The sequence below is a fragment of the Prinia subflava genome, chromosome 4 (assembly GCF_021018805.1).
Source record: "Prinia subflava isolate CZ2003 ecotype Zambia chromosome 4, Cam_Psub_1.2, whole genome shotgun sequence".
In the NCBI taxonomy this organism is placed as follows: domain Eukaryota; kingdom Metazoa; phylum Chordata; class Aves; order Passeriformes; family Cisticolidae; genus Prinia; species Prinia subflava.
In genome coordinates this window covers 45,483,138-45,499,199 of record NC_086250.1, presented here as the reverse complement: position 1 = coordinate 45,499,199, position 16,062 = coordinate 45,483,138, and the positions used below count along the sequence as shown (strand labels likewise).

Here is a 16,062-nt window from a genome sequence, read left to right as displayed (position 1 = left end):
ATAAGCTGAGAGTGTTTGAATGCTGGCATTGCTCTTAGTGTTGGGAGCCTAGAGCAATGTATGAAATCAAATGAATGTATTTTCTTGCAAGAATAAAGCTTATGCTCTTGCTGGCAGATAGATGCATCTCTAGGAGACACCAAGTGAGCTGAGCAGAACTGAACTTGCCCAATACCTCTTATTTCCCTAAGGTATACAAAAAGCTTTCACATCCAATTTTTTTTGAATAGCAGCTTCATGCTGTAAAGATCTATTTTCTTCTGACATTACTATTTCACTTACCACATTGTGTTTTTGTTTTTTTGTTTTTTCTTAACAGACTGACCAGTTATGTAATTTCATGCATTTGCTCAACACTTCCTGCGTTAAATTAATGTGCTTTTATAGTGTCTTGTTTTTTAAGACAAAATGAAGTGTTTTAGGAAGAAGGAAGAATAAAGTCACAAACCAGCATTTATTAAATGTGAAGTCGTATCTCAAAATGTCACCATAATTGATACTTGATTTTTACCTGTTGAAAAATTCTGGCTGCCTAAAATCATACTGACACAGATTTCAGTTCTCTGTCATGTTATAGATCCAATCTAGCATAAGTATTCATACAACTCTGAATGGAGCACCATATTAATATGCAACAGCTTTGTGTATAACTTCTGTATTCAGGCAAAAATTTAAAAATATTTTAGGTTAGGCCAAAATTTCTATTATATGTTTCAATGTTTCAAAATCTATGAGACCAAAATAAAAAGGAGAAAAGAAGTAATTATTTCTCCATGCTAGATACAGGAAGCAGCTGGAGTCAGAACATTGAATTTTTCATTGCCTGTGCATAGCTATCAATGTCTTCTTGCAGTGGTTCACCCTGCCAGCTCTGATGTGGTTTGTTGTGAAAGATCATTCTGAAAACTTTTGCTGCGAGGAAATAATCAGAGTTGAGTAACTATTTCAAAAATGTTGGCAGATATATGGAATATGAGTTTTGGTGAGAAAGTAAATAGGAAGTGGGACTTCTTATTGTTTGCTTTTCACTTTTTTAGTGATCGGATCTAATGGTGATATTTTATTTTATTTATTCTTCAATAATCAAGAGCAGAAGGAATTGATGTTATTTGAAGAGCCTTTAATAGCTGAAGTAATTTGTTTGGCAATGGGATGCCCGGGGTGTTTCTAGCAACGTGTATCTAATGGCATAAGGAACAGAATTATCCCGTTAAATCACAAAATCTGTTCTCAAGGCATATTGCTAAGTAAAGAAGGTAATTTGTTTCAGAGGTTTGTCACATGTTTAACAAAAATTAACTGCACATGGTTGACTACGGTGAGTTGTGCACATTTCAGATAACCATCTTGTGGGCAACCTAGTGCAGCAAATGGATTTCACAGTCCTGTGCCACTGGCAGATGGAATTGAAGGCCAGGGCTGGCAGATTTAAGTCTACTACTTATATACTACTACATAAATAGTGTTGCCTTGAATTATATATATCATTATCTATGCAGCAACATTGCCAAATAATTAAGGTATTTGGAAGAATGCCAAGGGAAGGAATCAGATTTATTTCTTGAGGTATTTATTCTAAGTGTAAAAGTGCCACACAAATGACTTGAGTTTCTGGAAGGTTTTGAGATCCATGTGCCCAGGCCATAGACCCTCTGACACTTTCATTTGAAGAAGGCTGGCGTTTATTTGGGCTTTACTCTCAGGGGAGCATATTTTGTACCTGATGACCTGAAAGCTGAAACAGATGCCTGTGTGCTGGCAGGGTGGTGGTGCTTGAGAGGGGCAGGGTGACAGCCCCAGGTCCCCTGTGTCGAGGGACTGCAGCTCTTCATGGGGGATGGTCACAGTACCTTTGCTGATTGTTTTCACTGTTCTGCTGAAGAACATGTTTCAGGCACAGCCTTACCCTTTTTATTAAAGGTCAACACTTCTGTGAAAAAATTACTTGTTTATTCAGTGTAAAGCTGATCTGGGACAGCAATGTGCACAAGCAATGCTTTGATATATATATATGTATAAATATATATATATACACACCTGTATTTCCAGGAATCCTATTAAAAGCCTCAGACGATCATTATTTATTCATCAAGAATAAAACCTTATGAATTACTATGTAGCAGGTTCCTGCAGATGTCATGGTCTTCTGATGCTTTCAGAAGTTTTTATCCAAAAATGTGGCTCCCTAAGATTGACACTGCATCATGTTTTCAAGGACTACAACTGTTCACATTCTTCTTAAAATGCTTCTCAGAAAACTAGATGCAGCATTGATATCTTGAACATGAAACCCTTGGGTATAAGCAGTGGTATAAAGCCAGACGAGCTCCAGTTTTGGATCTCTGTCTTCTTCCTTTCCACCCTGCCTCTGAATCCTGTCAAGGGGAGACAAGCAGCAAGCAGTGCACAGGGCTGTTTATTAGTCTGTGCTAGTTCAAAGAGTTCTGTTTGCTTCTAGGAGAAAATTATATCATTGAAATATATTTAGAGTGGTTCACAGTTATATAGCTCAGCATCATTTTACCTCCCCCTCACTGCATGCTAATCATTCCTACCAAGTAAATTCATTTCTCATCTCTGTTCATGCTTGATTACCTCCTCAAGGCGGCATAAAACAGCTATGATCCTCAGCAATGTTACTGATACACAGAAGTATTTCACCTGCTGCTTTTTAAATCCATACTTATAGTTCTCAGTTAATGCTGAAAGCAGATCTTTCCATATGGAGAAAAACTTGTATCTCAATTTGCAGTCAGTTCAGCTTCATTAAGTATGGCACCACATTGGTCAGATCTCCCAGCACAATACTTAATGCCTAGTTACCAAGCTATTCAGAACTAGTTTGAGTTGGTTGTTTTGTTTGTATGATATCAATTTTACAGAAATTGGTATGTTGTCTCTGCTGTTTTTAAGCACATCTTCAGAATTAAAAACAACCTCATGATTGTTTTTCTCACATTGTCTTCCACTCTGTAAGTCACAGGGTCATGCAGAATACTCTTGAATTACTTCAGTGTTGTTCAGAAAATACATGACCAGGGCAGAATTTGCAATCCAGATAGAATTTCTGATGGTTTTGGGTTTGTTTGTTTTTTTTAAAAAACATTATTTCATCAATTTGAGGAAAAGGAGCAACTGTTAATTAACATTGCCAAAGTAGGTTTGCCAAATAACAAAACACCAATGAAAAACTTTGTATGCAAAAAGAGCTAGGTTGAAGTCCAAAATGTTCATATATGGAACTGTAAGCACATTATCAGCTGAAATGCACAAGTGTTTTTGTGTTCCTGACACTGCAAGGAAAAGACTTCTGTTCTTTAACTCTCAAGTGAAATGAGATAATTGGCCCTTCTGCATTTTAGTCAGTTGATTCTCATTAATTAAGCAGGCATCTTGGAGAAGAAGGGAAAGGAAGACATTTTTAGTCTGGGATCTTTATGTCTGAAAAATAAGACAGGTACATTTATATATCATGACTGTGTATTTTGTTCATGCAGCCTGAGCTCCATCAGTGGATGATAAATAAGGCTTCATCCTGTGTTCCAAGTTTCCCTTTGTTCTTTCCAGTTTTTTGGAGAGTACTCGCACAATGGCTTTGAAGCACATGTCAGCAAAGCCAGTTTGAATAAAGATGCAGTCTTAAGGCTTATCCTGGCAGAAGTAACTTACATCTGCTAAGTGCCTACACAGAGACTTTTTTAACTATTGCCAGACTGCTGACTGTGCTGTGTGTCAGTCTTGTGATGTTTTATCTTCTGCATGTTTCTGTCATTACACTCACTATGTTGCTCAAGCAAAATCTTTGATACTAGTCATGTTTATTTGGCTAAGAATCTGCAGTGTCAGATTATGTCTGCAGAAGTAGTGAGTCTTAAAATGTCTTGCTGGGATCAGAGCCAGAAGATTTGGGATGACTTTGAAACAAAGCTGCACAGGATGTGGCCAGTAAGATCAGTGTGGTACCTAAGAAAACTTAGCAAATTTTAGTTGTGTAGCTTTCAGTTCATCTAAATATGCCTTAAGATTAAGTTCTCTTAAATCTGTAACAAATTCATAATGTTATGTTACAGGTGATCAGGTTTGGCACCTGCAATCATTAGATAACCCCTAATTAGTGTGACAGATCCCTGGCATAATAAATTAGTGAAACCACAGGCTTAGAAATGTCTGTAGAATCTTTTCACCTCTCCCTCACCTGCTGAGATACAGGTTTTTGGATACCTGAAATCTTTCATCTGTCTGAATAAATTTTTAAAGTCAGGTGTGACCAGGTCTGCATAGCTTCAGTTAAACTGGAGCTGCTGCCCCTCTGACTTTTTTACTTATCAGAAAGCCTCAGAGTGCTTCTCCAAAAAGCAAGAGATCCGGGTTGTGGTCTCTGCCTGAAAAGGCTTGAATTTACCTCTCCAGGTACTTGCCCTTGTTACTAAGGCAGAGGCTCTCCTGTGTTAGACCAGCGTCCGCCCATCCTCCTCCAATAGAGCTTGGTGCCAGCAGGTCTTTAGAGTCAGGATTAGCCAGCAGTGATCTGGTGTGAAATAGGCACTAATTCAGGGAGTTGTATCTGGAATACTGGTCCTGCCCTTTTCTGGGTAAGTGCATGTGACAACACACAAGAATTTCCCTCTTTCTTCCAGTCTTGTGACTCACATGACACTTTATGTATTGATACTTGCATTTCTAACTTCATAGCTGGAGCTTGACTTTGAGAGGGGAGGTAGCAAGTGCTGTCAGCCAGGAAATCCTCTAGCTATAACACTTTTCTAAATGTGAAAGATGGGGTTCCCTGATGGAATAAATACCAATAGTTAGGGTTTTCCTCCTCTGCATTTTAATTCAAGCTACAAGCATTACCAGAAAGGTGGTTACTGCTGCTGGTGCCCACTATCAAAAGGCCATGAGGGTGGAATCTCTTGTAGATGGAGGAACTTAGTGATCAGGGCACTGTCTGTTCTAGAAACTGACCGTGGTTATCCTAGAATGCCTGAATTTTGTAATTTGTTGCCTCAGTTCACAGATCTATAGTCTAAATTTGACTGGACTTGCTACAGGTATTGAAAGGTGCCTGCATTCTCTCTGTTCACTGAACTATAATGCAATTATTGTATTTAGAGAAACAGGCTATGTTCCTTCCAAAAAGCACTAAGAATTCTAGAAATTCACTGTCTGTGTTTTAAAAAGAAAAATGAGACTTTTACTTTTCTGTGACTTAAAACATCTTGAGGTTTTTTGTGTTGAACTATATTAGTCTTACTAAGACTTCACAAAATGCTTTCTGTCCTAAAGAATAGGAAGAAATAAAACAAAATGATATTTAAAAAGTTGTGAAATTTGTGTAGTAAATAGTGAGTGACAGGATTTTATGAACAGAAATTCACTATTTGATCTCTTAGTTGACTGAATGAAGTCTTACATCCATAAACAGGCAAAATATTATTTGATACCTTTTTGATACTTGTGCAGCACAGCATAATGAAAAAATTCTAAAATACCTTGTTTTAAAAGAGGTGGGATCTTTTAATCTGATACTTAAACTGATAACTTGCTGTGGATACAGCTTGAGAGAAGCCCAAGCCTGTAGGAGGGTTTCCCATCTGTATTTGTTTGGTCTTGTACTCACAGAGAAACCAGGCACACGTGCAAACATAATGCTGCATTGTTTTTGTGAAAATATGTGTGCTCACAGTGCTTATATCTAAAAAATGATGGAAATGCCAAACATAGTTGGAATATGACCACCAGATGAACTCTCCAACTGGTTTATTTGCAGAATTGGTGTATTCGACAGATAAGGCAGTGTCATTCTTTTCAGAAGTCTCTTCAGATTGTGAGTCACAGGTCTTGGTCAGGAAGGTGCTCCCAGTGAGCAAAGAAACACGATGCTGTGGGAGCTGGAACGGCACGAGGCAATGGGGCAGAAGTAACAGTGTGAGAGTATTTCTGAAAGGTGACCCAGCGTGAAAGAAGTAAGAGCATGTGAAGTGGAAGTGGTGGAAATTGTCTTCTATCTTGCTTTTTATGCTACTTATACCATGCTGGGTTTTTGTTTAGGTGACTTAGGTTAGGCATGATGAAAGAGGCTTCAGGATCTTGCACACGAATGTCCATAACCCCTGCTCTCCCAGGACATATTTCTATTTTTCTCTGACTGTGGGAGATCTCTACAACAGATGGATCATTGTAGGAGCAGAAGAGAAAGAGTGAAGTAGAATCTGCTAGAAAAATGGGAAATTTTACAGTTAAAGAGTACAAAGCACCAGCCTCAAGTTTCCACAGAAGTACTGCCTAGTGCTTGCTCATAAATAGTAAGTGTGAAAGAAATGGAGGGCATGTAGGAGTAGGGGTAACTGAACTGTCAAATTAGATCATCTATGCACACTGTCATGAACTCTGGTAGGTAAATGAGGGGGAATACTACTTGAACAGAACTTTGATAACTGTACTTGGTCTGCAGAGTTTGCCAGTTGCTAAATTGGCAGCTCAGAAGTGCTGTTGGGTAAGAAGGATTTTGGTTAACCTGTGGAAGAGCTGACTAATGTAAGAACCTGCAAGATCCCATAAATGGTGTTGCTACCATGGGCCTCAGATCCCTCGGCATCATGTGAAGGCCTGCTCACACCCATCTCCTTCAGCAAGTGTCTGATCTCACCCCTGAGGTATAATGTGTCAGAAACTTGGCAAGCTGGAGCTTAGCATCTTCCTAGATGCCCTGTTTGAGCTTGACTTTGCTGCATGTCATCTTTCTCTTCCTTCCCATGAGTATTTTTGGTTTTCTTTGAAGCTTTAACATAAACCTTGCAAAACAACAAGACTTAAGCATCCTTCCATCTTGCCCAGCAGTTGGAGCAATGCAGTTTTATATTTAGCTGAGGTAGTAAGTTTAGAGGAAATATTTGTTCATGTGAGGAGGTGTTCATTAAACATTTTCAGGAATGCATTGAACAACTTGTCTAATACCTGTCAAGTGCTGTTGCTTTCATCCCCTTCCCAGGAAGAGAAGGGCATATGTAGGGGAGTGTTTTGTTTAGGAATTTTCCAAATAATTGCATACACATATATTTACATGTCAGTGTCTATTTATGTTAGGGAAGACAAGGTCATAGAAATGAATCTTTATTGCTGGAGGGGCAAGGTTTTGTGTGAAAACCCTACTCTTGGATCCCTCTGGGAATGGTCTTGGGCAGTCCTGAGTAAAATACTTTCTCATCCATTGATAAGCCAGATCTCCATGACAATTGGGCTGTGGGTTGTGTACCCTTGCCTTGGTGCTGGTCCAAGCCTGTCTTATAGATATGGTAGACCTGATGGTTGCTGTGGAGGTAGGTACCCTAACCTGGTGAACTATGGAAATGTGGGAGGAAGAAAGACATTCTCCAATGACTTTCCTTAGCCTTGGCAATTACATAGAGAGCAGAAAAGGCCAGAAACTTCAGAGAGGACTTTAGATTGTGTCAGGGAGAGCTAACCCTTTGAGGCTCATATGATCAAGACCAGTGGGACTAATTGATGGTAAGCCCAGCTATGGGAAGCTCTGATAAAGCCTGAGACCATGCTGAGTTTGTTGCTTAGAACTGGAGGATGTGCAAGGAAGCCGTGTCTCTCACAGCACATGCTGCTGGCACCCCAGAGGCTCTTGGCATTTTCAGAAAGTGAAAAGAGCCTTCTTCTGCCTTTCATGAAGGTTGCTCTTTATTGTGGTTGAGACAACTTCACAGTTAGAGGAGTTGACAGCTTACATGTGTTGTGCGAATGCAGTGTTTTATCTTCTTAAGTCACTGAACTGATTGTTGCAATCCCAAGGATATGTGCTCCAAGAGCTTTGATCTCTTCTTTTTCTTAATCAGCTAGTTATATTTATAAGGAGTAGGTAATCACTGTTCTCTATAATTGGAGGTCGAATGAAAAAATCCTTTAGTGTCTGCCAGTGCTGAAATACTCTAAATGAACTAATTATTCAAGGCTTCACTTAAAAAATTAATAACCCAGTTTTTAAGAAGCTGAGAAATACAGCAGTGTGTTGAATGGGAGAACGTTTCTCCCTAGAAATTTTGAATAGGAGTAGTAAGAAGCATGTACAGCACTGTGTTTTCCAAATGCTTTGAAAATAGAAGTGATAATGTTAAAAAAAAATCTTCTCTGCCAAATGAAAAATTCTGTAGCATTTAAAACCATACTGTTATGGAAAAACTAATTTTCAAATTGGCAAGAGCAGATGTGGTCGCTTCAAACCACCAACAAGAACTATACTTAGTAAAATCAAATATACTAAGCAAAGTACATTTGTTGCTAATTCACAGACATTTTGGTAAATATATATCTTGTTTGGAATTGCAAATGTAATATAATTTTACAGCTTTGCATGCAGACCCAACTTGATTGAATCACAGCTGCCACAGGAAAGGACTGCAGAATGACTCAATACTGTTTCTTAATTCAAATGATTTTGGAAGGCATTTTCTTTATGAAATGTTGTTGACAAAAGAAGTCATGGCTGCTATATTTATTTACATAGAAAGTTTATGCATGTTATTTACAGTATATGTTTTACATATTTTTTTCTTTGAGGAAAATATTTGTCTTTCAAATAACAAGACTGGGAAATAGAGAGGGAATGGGAGAAATGACAGGAAAAAAAAATACAGAACTGTTGACATCCTGCTTATTTCTACTTGGTTTTTAAGTATGGAAACCTTATTTGAAGATCACTGTATTCCAAACACCTATTAAATGATTTAACAACTTTAAAATTGGATAAATTATGATTCTCTGTGTCTAGAGGAGTCACCTAATGTGGGAGAAGTTCTGAAATGGGTTGATAGAGAATACGAGTTTTTCTCCCTTTATCCTATTTGGAGCATCCAACGTTTGAGAGACCCAGAGGCTCAGAGTTTGCCCATCTGTTTCCAAGTACAGGCTCTCAATCTTGCATTTGTTTCTTTAACCACGCTGATCAAGAGGGTAAATATCTGAAGTCCTTCCAGCAGCTTGTGGGAAGAAGGCATGCTATTTTAAATGGAAGGGTTTTGCTGTCTTGAGTGAATTAAAACATCTGGATCCCTACACTTCTCTGTTACAGTCTGATTGATTTAGGCTAGTCTTTGGCACATGGCAAATATGGAGCCATATGGTCTTCATGCTGTCAGCAAAATTTTTGAGCACATACCTCTGCCTGCCCCCCAGCTTTCTCTGGTAGCTGCTACTGTGACCTAAAAATAAATGTTCCAGGAGCTTTCAGGCTGTTGAGCCTTTCTTGAGCAGATTAGTTGCATTTTTTTGAGGGGTACAATGTCCAGTGTTTGGACCAAAAAGCTGAATCCTTCACTTCCCCTGCAGTGCTCAGAGCCCTGATCCAAATCAGATGCCTTGTGCTAGTGCCAGATGTGTAATAGCACTTCCTACCTTACAGTTTAACTCTCTAACTAACACTTCTAACTTGCACTTACATTGCATGTTGTTTTTTTAAATTTCTCCATAAAATCTCCAAGTGCTTGGAGATTGCTCCAAGTTTTTAGTATGCTCTAAGTGTGTATAGCTTAGCATATAGTTAATATGTTCTAAGTATGTGGAAAACTGACTGTTTTGAGAAGATTTTAAACAGAAATTTGGTTTTTAGTAACCAAGAGAATAGTGTTAAAGCCATAGTGCTCTTGCTAGCATGCCTCTTAATTTTTTTTCTTTGAGTGGTAGGCAGGATAAGTATGATATTTATCAAAAATATAGAGATTCTTCTGTGTTTCCAAATACTCAAAATATTTAATTTTTTAATAAGTCTTTTTAATGATTTCTCTATTTTTCATATTTATTTAAAAATAGAGCAGGGAGAGGCTGAGTACTAGAAAGAATATTTATATTTTTTCAATATGAAAGAAACTGGAAGAAGGAAAAATGGTTCATATAATTTTTTTAAAGCTCTATTGCTAGAGTTTCTTATTAAACTGGTGTAGACCACTGCTTTCAGCCTTCTTTTCTGGAGTCACTTAAGTACTCCACCCCTGTACTAAGAGTGTGGGTATTTATGTATTTTTTGTTTCCTCCCTGCCATGAGGTAATGAAAATCTAAAGGATCACTACTCATCACTGAGGCCAGAGGTTGTATCTTCTAATTAGCACTAACCATGGACAATATTTTAAAGGTTAAATAACACAATGACATTTAAGAATACCTTTCAGAGAGTGAACTGTTCAGACAGTGCTGTTAATAATATCTTAGCAGAGCTACTTAAGAACAAAATTTTCATCCGATTCCTTGAACTCGTATCTTATGTTGGTCAGAGCCCTGCAGTCCATTGCAGCCATTCTGCTGAGGGCATTAGCAAGTGTTTCAGGGAGTTTAGGTGGAAAATTAAGAACTGTATGGGTACATTATTGACTTCTTACATTGCAATTCTCTCTCTTTTTATGTACTTTAAAACAAACAAAAAAACCCCACTCCTGCTTTCTTAATCAGAGTTGCTACTTAGTGTATAAGTACCCTGTCCTGTCAAAGAACTTACCTGTCTCCTCAGCTTTGAGCCATTAAAGATCTGTTCTGGCAGGAAAAGCCTGAACTCCAAAATCCACTTGCTAAGTTTTTCCTTTGATTCAGCCACTTAAAAATGAAATGATATTTTAGAGGCTAATGGACTGGATAGAGAAATGTGTACTAGACTACTACAAAACAGTGGAGTCCAATTATAAATTGCAAGCACTATCATTGCTGCTTTTTCCAATTTTAAAGGAGTTGATTTTTCCCCGAATTCTTGTATTGTGGATTTTACCAATAAATGAGTGTCCAAACCATGATGAATCCATATTACTAAGTAGGAGAACAATTATAAGTGATGTTCACCAGCTGTGCCAAGCCATCTGCCTGATGTTTACTTTTTTAAGTGCTGATCATGTGTTCAGCAGGGTACAAAGCTCAGCAAAAAGCCCAACAAACCAATCTAGAATTTGAACCTGGAGCACACAGGACACTTAAGATGAGATTCATACTGCTTATGGATAAATATCTTAACATTTTCTCATTCTCCAAATACTGAAGAAGAGTTAGGAATGTATTTTTTAGCAAAGGTGATTAGTTCAACCTGAAGTATTTCACTTAGTGATGTCTGAGTTAGGATGAGATTCAGCTGAAGAAAATGTTAGTGATATGTCTTAAACTCTTTGGAATTTTCACATGAACCAACATATTTTTAGTGCTTTTTAGTGCTTTTGAGGTTAGATCGTTGGGATAAGACTCCTTGTACAGAGTTCTTCACTGTAAAGCCAGAACAAATCTTATTGAATCTTGCATCGCTCCAGAATGAATAAATGTAAGAAGCACTAATATAGGGTTTATTCTTCTTTGTACATCATGTCTCACATGAGTCTGATATTCTATTCTTCTGGAATTATATACTTCACTAACTAAATGGAAGTTCATAATATGTAAAATGTCAACATAAGTACAAAGAGAGAAATTCAGGTACAAAACTGGTTTTAGAATCCATCTCCTATGCTGTGCTACTCCTGTTTGAGGTGGCCTGGTCCAACTTGATAGTCCTAATGACTCAGTGTTACATTTTTCATTAAACTAACCAAACAAAATAGACTTACAACAACAATAGCAAGCCTTATTCCATGTTTCAGATATTTCAATTGCTAAATTTTGAACCTTGTTACTCAAAATATGACAGGACTTAGCATGAAAAAATAATGCAACTTGAAATGCACCAGTAAACCCTCCCTATTTAGGGACTAGCTTTAAAATCACTTAACATATGGTTTTATGACATATTCAGTCTTGTTGATCTCTGCACCTCACGACTGGAATAAAGTGAACCCAAGTGTTGGATGGCAGTCTGTGTCCCCTGAGGGGATGGTCAGTGCAGCTCTGCTTTAGCTGACTGTGCTGTAGCAGAGGAATGAACCTCTGCATTGGCTGAGGGCATTGCCAGATCTCAGCTTTGACTGTTCTCTGTGCCTTGTTAGAAGTCAGCAAACTCTGACATTGGCAATTTGTGGAGGAGTGTGAGCAGGTGTTTGTAGAACCTTGGTGATGGGTTTTAGCAAGTGGAGATGCAGATGTGTGTTGGAATGGTTGAGGACACCAGGCATTGAAAGCAGCAGAGCAATGCTTCATTTTTCAGCAGTCTTCAGAGAGATGGAGTTTGTTCAGAGAAACAGGTCATGCAAAGATTGAGAGACGGGTGATGTCCTTTTGGCAGGAGAACAATAAAAAATATTGCTCAAAGTAAGAAATTTTTATCTGCATTTTTTTCCTTTTGGATTTAGTATTTTGTATGGAGATCTAAGTTACAAAAGGAATGGAAGGCAGCATCTTTTATCAAACTAAGACAATTGTATAATTTGGGAAGGCTTTTGGGCAAATGGTGTATTCACTAAAACTGGCGTAGAAAGGATTATTATGCATTTTTACATAAAATAAGTTTATGTGAGTTTTGTTTGTTTTGGGTGGTTTTGGTTGGTTTGGTTTGTTCTTTTGTAGACCAGGACTGAGAGATTTGGAGATTACTTTCTGCAAAATAACATTTCCTTTTCTTAGTCATCTTCATTGCTTTATGTATCCGGAGTTTGTTCTGGAGTTTCATGGTTGGATGTTTCCACTCAGTTTCAACAAGGATATTTGAGCATTGAATGAGCGTATCAGGTTTTTGGGTACACACATGTGAGATGCATTGATTCTGAGGATGCCTCTGTGGGGAGGCATTAAAAACTACATTTGGAAGGAGATGTTGGCTGTAGAAGTACCTTGGAGAATTTGGAAACTACAGAGAAAACAAGGAAGACTTGGCAGCAGAAACACAAACACCAGTGTAAACTATAATCATGAAATAATCTAAAAAAATGAGTCAGACTGAAAGGAAATTACAACTGTTTAATGTTCAGTATGGATTTCTAATAATACTTTTTAGTGGAAGGGCTTGTAGCATTTTATTTGATACAGTTAAGGTGTCAATAGACTAGGATGTCAGACACATGGGGATAATATAAAAGGAACAGCTGAAATTTTATGTATTAAACAGACTTTTGCAGTCTGATTTCTTTTCTTTACATGGTTTTTCAGCTGTGCACTCTGGATATTATTTAACTTTCCCTTGCAACTGTTTTCCAACTTCAGCTATTATATGACTGTAAAACTGTGCTTCTGGGATGGGACTTAAATTTTTTTTTTACAATTTGTGAGCTGTACCTTTCTGTATTCAGCTGGCAACTGCTATTCTTTTTCAAACTACTGTTTTACATGTGAGGATTTGGAAGTGTTTAACATCCAAAAGGCACTGTGAGTAAGAAACTAGAAGAGAATGGATTATTTTCAGTTGGAAGGGACCTACTGCAATCCTCTAGTCCAACTGCCTGACCAGTTCGGTGCTGAACAAAAGTTAAAGCATGTTATTATTAGAGTCTCTTTCTCAAAGTCTAAAATCGTAATAACTTTAAAGGATTTCTTTTTTTTCTTTTTTTCAAATGCTAGTGTTTACACGAATACTGCAAAAGAACTTTCAGTCTGCAACCAAAGCACTGTTAAATATATTTGCAGTGAGAAAGATCGTCAGGGTGTAGAAGGTGAATGGTGATTGCCTTTTCCTCCCTTCTGTGCCAAGCAGTCCAGAGCAGTGCATAAGGAGCAGTGGGGAACAAAAGAGACTGGGTTAAATGCATATACTCATTACTTCCTCCAGCAACACTTGAAGAAGTTGTGAAGTTTTTAAAATGTTTTGTAGAATTCTGGTAAATCAAAATTTCATGTTTGACTGCTCCAAACTGAGATAGTAATGCAGTGATTAGGGCTTTTCTTTTTGTGAATAACCAAGACAGTCCATGCATTCTTGTGAGGTTACAGGTCAGTGTTGGTCTTTGAAAAGTTTTCTGGAGAGTCTATGTGGATTTTGGTGTTGGGGACTTGCACAGAGAAGCAAACTGCAGTGAAATCATCTGCAAGTGTCTGCCTTGAGGTGAATCAGACACACTTTGACATTTATTTAAAATATTTCAATTGCTATATCCATAATAGCATGTACATATACAACAAATGAATGTTTATATGTATATGTGTATATGCAGTTTCCCAAAATCACCTGCGAGCTGAAGAAGTTCAGTCTGGCATAAATCTTTGTATTTACTTTTTAACGTTTATTAAAAAAAAAGTTTCCAGGCCATTTGCATGTTAGGTGAAAGTGTGGGGGGGGGGGGGGGGGGGGGAGGGCGGAGGGGGTTGGTATTTTAAATCCTTCCTTTCAAAAAGATCAATCAGTGCTTTTAAAATCTCAAATAACATTGTTCTGTTAAACACAAATGCTCTATAATAATTGAAAGCCATGGGGAAATGCAAAGAATAGTAGACCAATGTATTTTCTTCTTCATACTTCTATCTGAAATCTTACTGTAGGAAATCTTTCTAACTTGATTTTGAGAATAGAGAAAATGTTTTCAGTATTTCTCTGTAAAATCCTCCAGAAAATATTTCAAAAACTTTGATTCCTTCTTGCACATTTCTAATCACTTCTGTTTTCCACATAATGCTCAGACCACTGCATGTTGATGGCAGTTAGCTGAACTGAAGAAAGAGTGACACTTCTATTGTATTTCTCTTTATTTCCTGGACACTAACTCTGTTTTTCTTCTCCTCTGCTCATGCATCTGGCATCTTTTCTCATGTTCATGGTGCAGAAGCCTTCAGTTCTAAGTCAGAGACCACAATCACTTCAGAGAAACCATTCTTGATTCTTTTTTTTCATGCACTTGTTTGCTGCTGTTTGATAAGGCTGTTTGAGAAGGTATTAAAAGTCAAGGGCTAGATGACAGAAGCTGTGAGCTGCTCTGAGTAAGGTCAGTAAGAGGAGGAAGGTGGTCATGCTCCTGTGTGAAGAGTGGGGCACGAGATGGTAGGAGGGACTGTGAAACAGCAATTGGAGGAGAGTGCAGCACTCTCCAGTCTTGTTATCTGCAGCTTTATGTAGTTAATTAATGAGTTTAATTCTTGTCATCTCCTTATCTTCTGTGATTTTAATTGCTTGGCAAAGACTTTGATTTACTGTGTCAGGGTTTTTAATGCTGTCAGGATTTTGCATTGAGAACCTGACATTCATTGAAGTTTTACCTTGTTTTCTCCCTTTTTACATAAGTAAAGTCAAAGTACAAGTGAAAAAGACTTCACAGCATTGCCAGGTGGAGAAGTCTTGGGTAGTTCCTGATATCTGAGTTGCACTGTTAGTATAGAGGCAGGTTGAAGAGCAGCTGGTGGAGTCTGTGTCACGTAAACTTGTTCAGAGATGATTCCTCTGAAGGAAACCCAGTTGATTGGGATCTGGGCCCAGACAGTTGGAGCTGAAAGGCTGGATCAATGGATAATAAATTACACTGTGGAGTAGAGCCATGACTGCTCCCCATTGACTAGCTGGGTATTCTACTATGTCTCTGCCCACAGAACACTTGTTTGTTGAAAGCAGTCACACAGACTCCTTGCTATACCTGAACAGGTGGAGTAAGAAACAGAGGACATCAGCAAGATGAGGATGTTGCAGGATCTGCCTCCTTTTTCCCTCAGTGCTGTGTTACACTCTGCTACTTAAACTGGGTGCTCAGAGGTTACTGCTTATGCAAATATTTACAATAGTGGGGGAAGTGATTCTATAAAACTGTTCTTGGCTGGTTGTAGACTTCAAAATTTGAATGATTATTACACAGATTGACTTGTGATAAAATGCTAAGGGGCTATATTAGTATATTTAATTCATTAAAGAATGATTAAATACTCTAGTATTGAATGATTAAATACTCTAGTATTGATGTACGAATTTGCCCTTTCAGTAGGAGGCATTTATACTTTTAGTAATTTTATTGCCATCAAGAAATAATTGCCAAAGGAAATATTTTTGCTGACATTGCTGTTTAATTTTCTACAAATAAGACTTCTAAATCTATTTTTCTTGTATAAGCTAGGTTGAATTCAGAGACTTGTTTTAAAAATGATGACAAAAGTAATGAGTACCTCCTACTTAAAAAAACCAGTGTGCATAATTAATTGAATGCATGTATTTGTATACACGTGCAAGCTGTATCATGTACCTTAGTCTTCAT

At 37.8% G+C, this 16,062-nt stretch overlaps 1 protein-coding gene across 1 annotated transcript in view; it reads left to right on the top strand.

Annotated features, from left to right (window-relative positions):
- The window catches only part of PDZRN4 (PDZ domain containing ring finger 4), a 235,540-nt gene that overhangs the window by 7,847 nt on the left and 211,631 nt on the right, over positions 1-16,062 (top strand). The window lies entirely within an intron of this gene.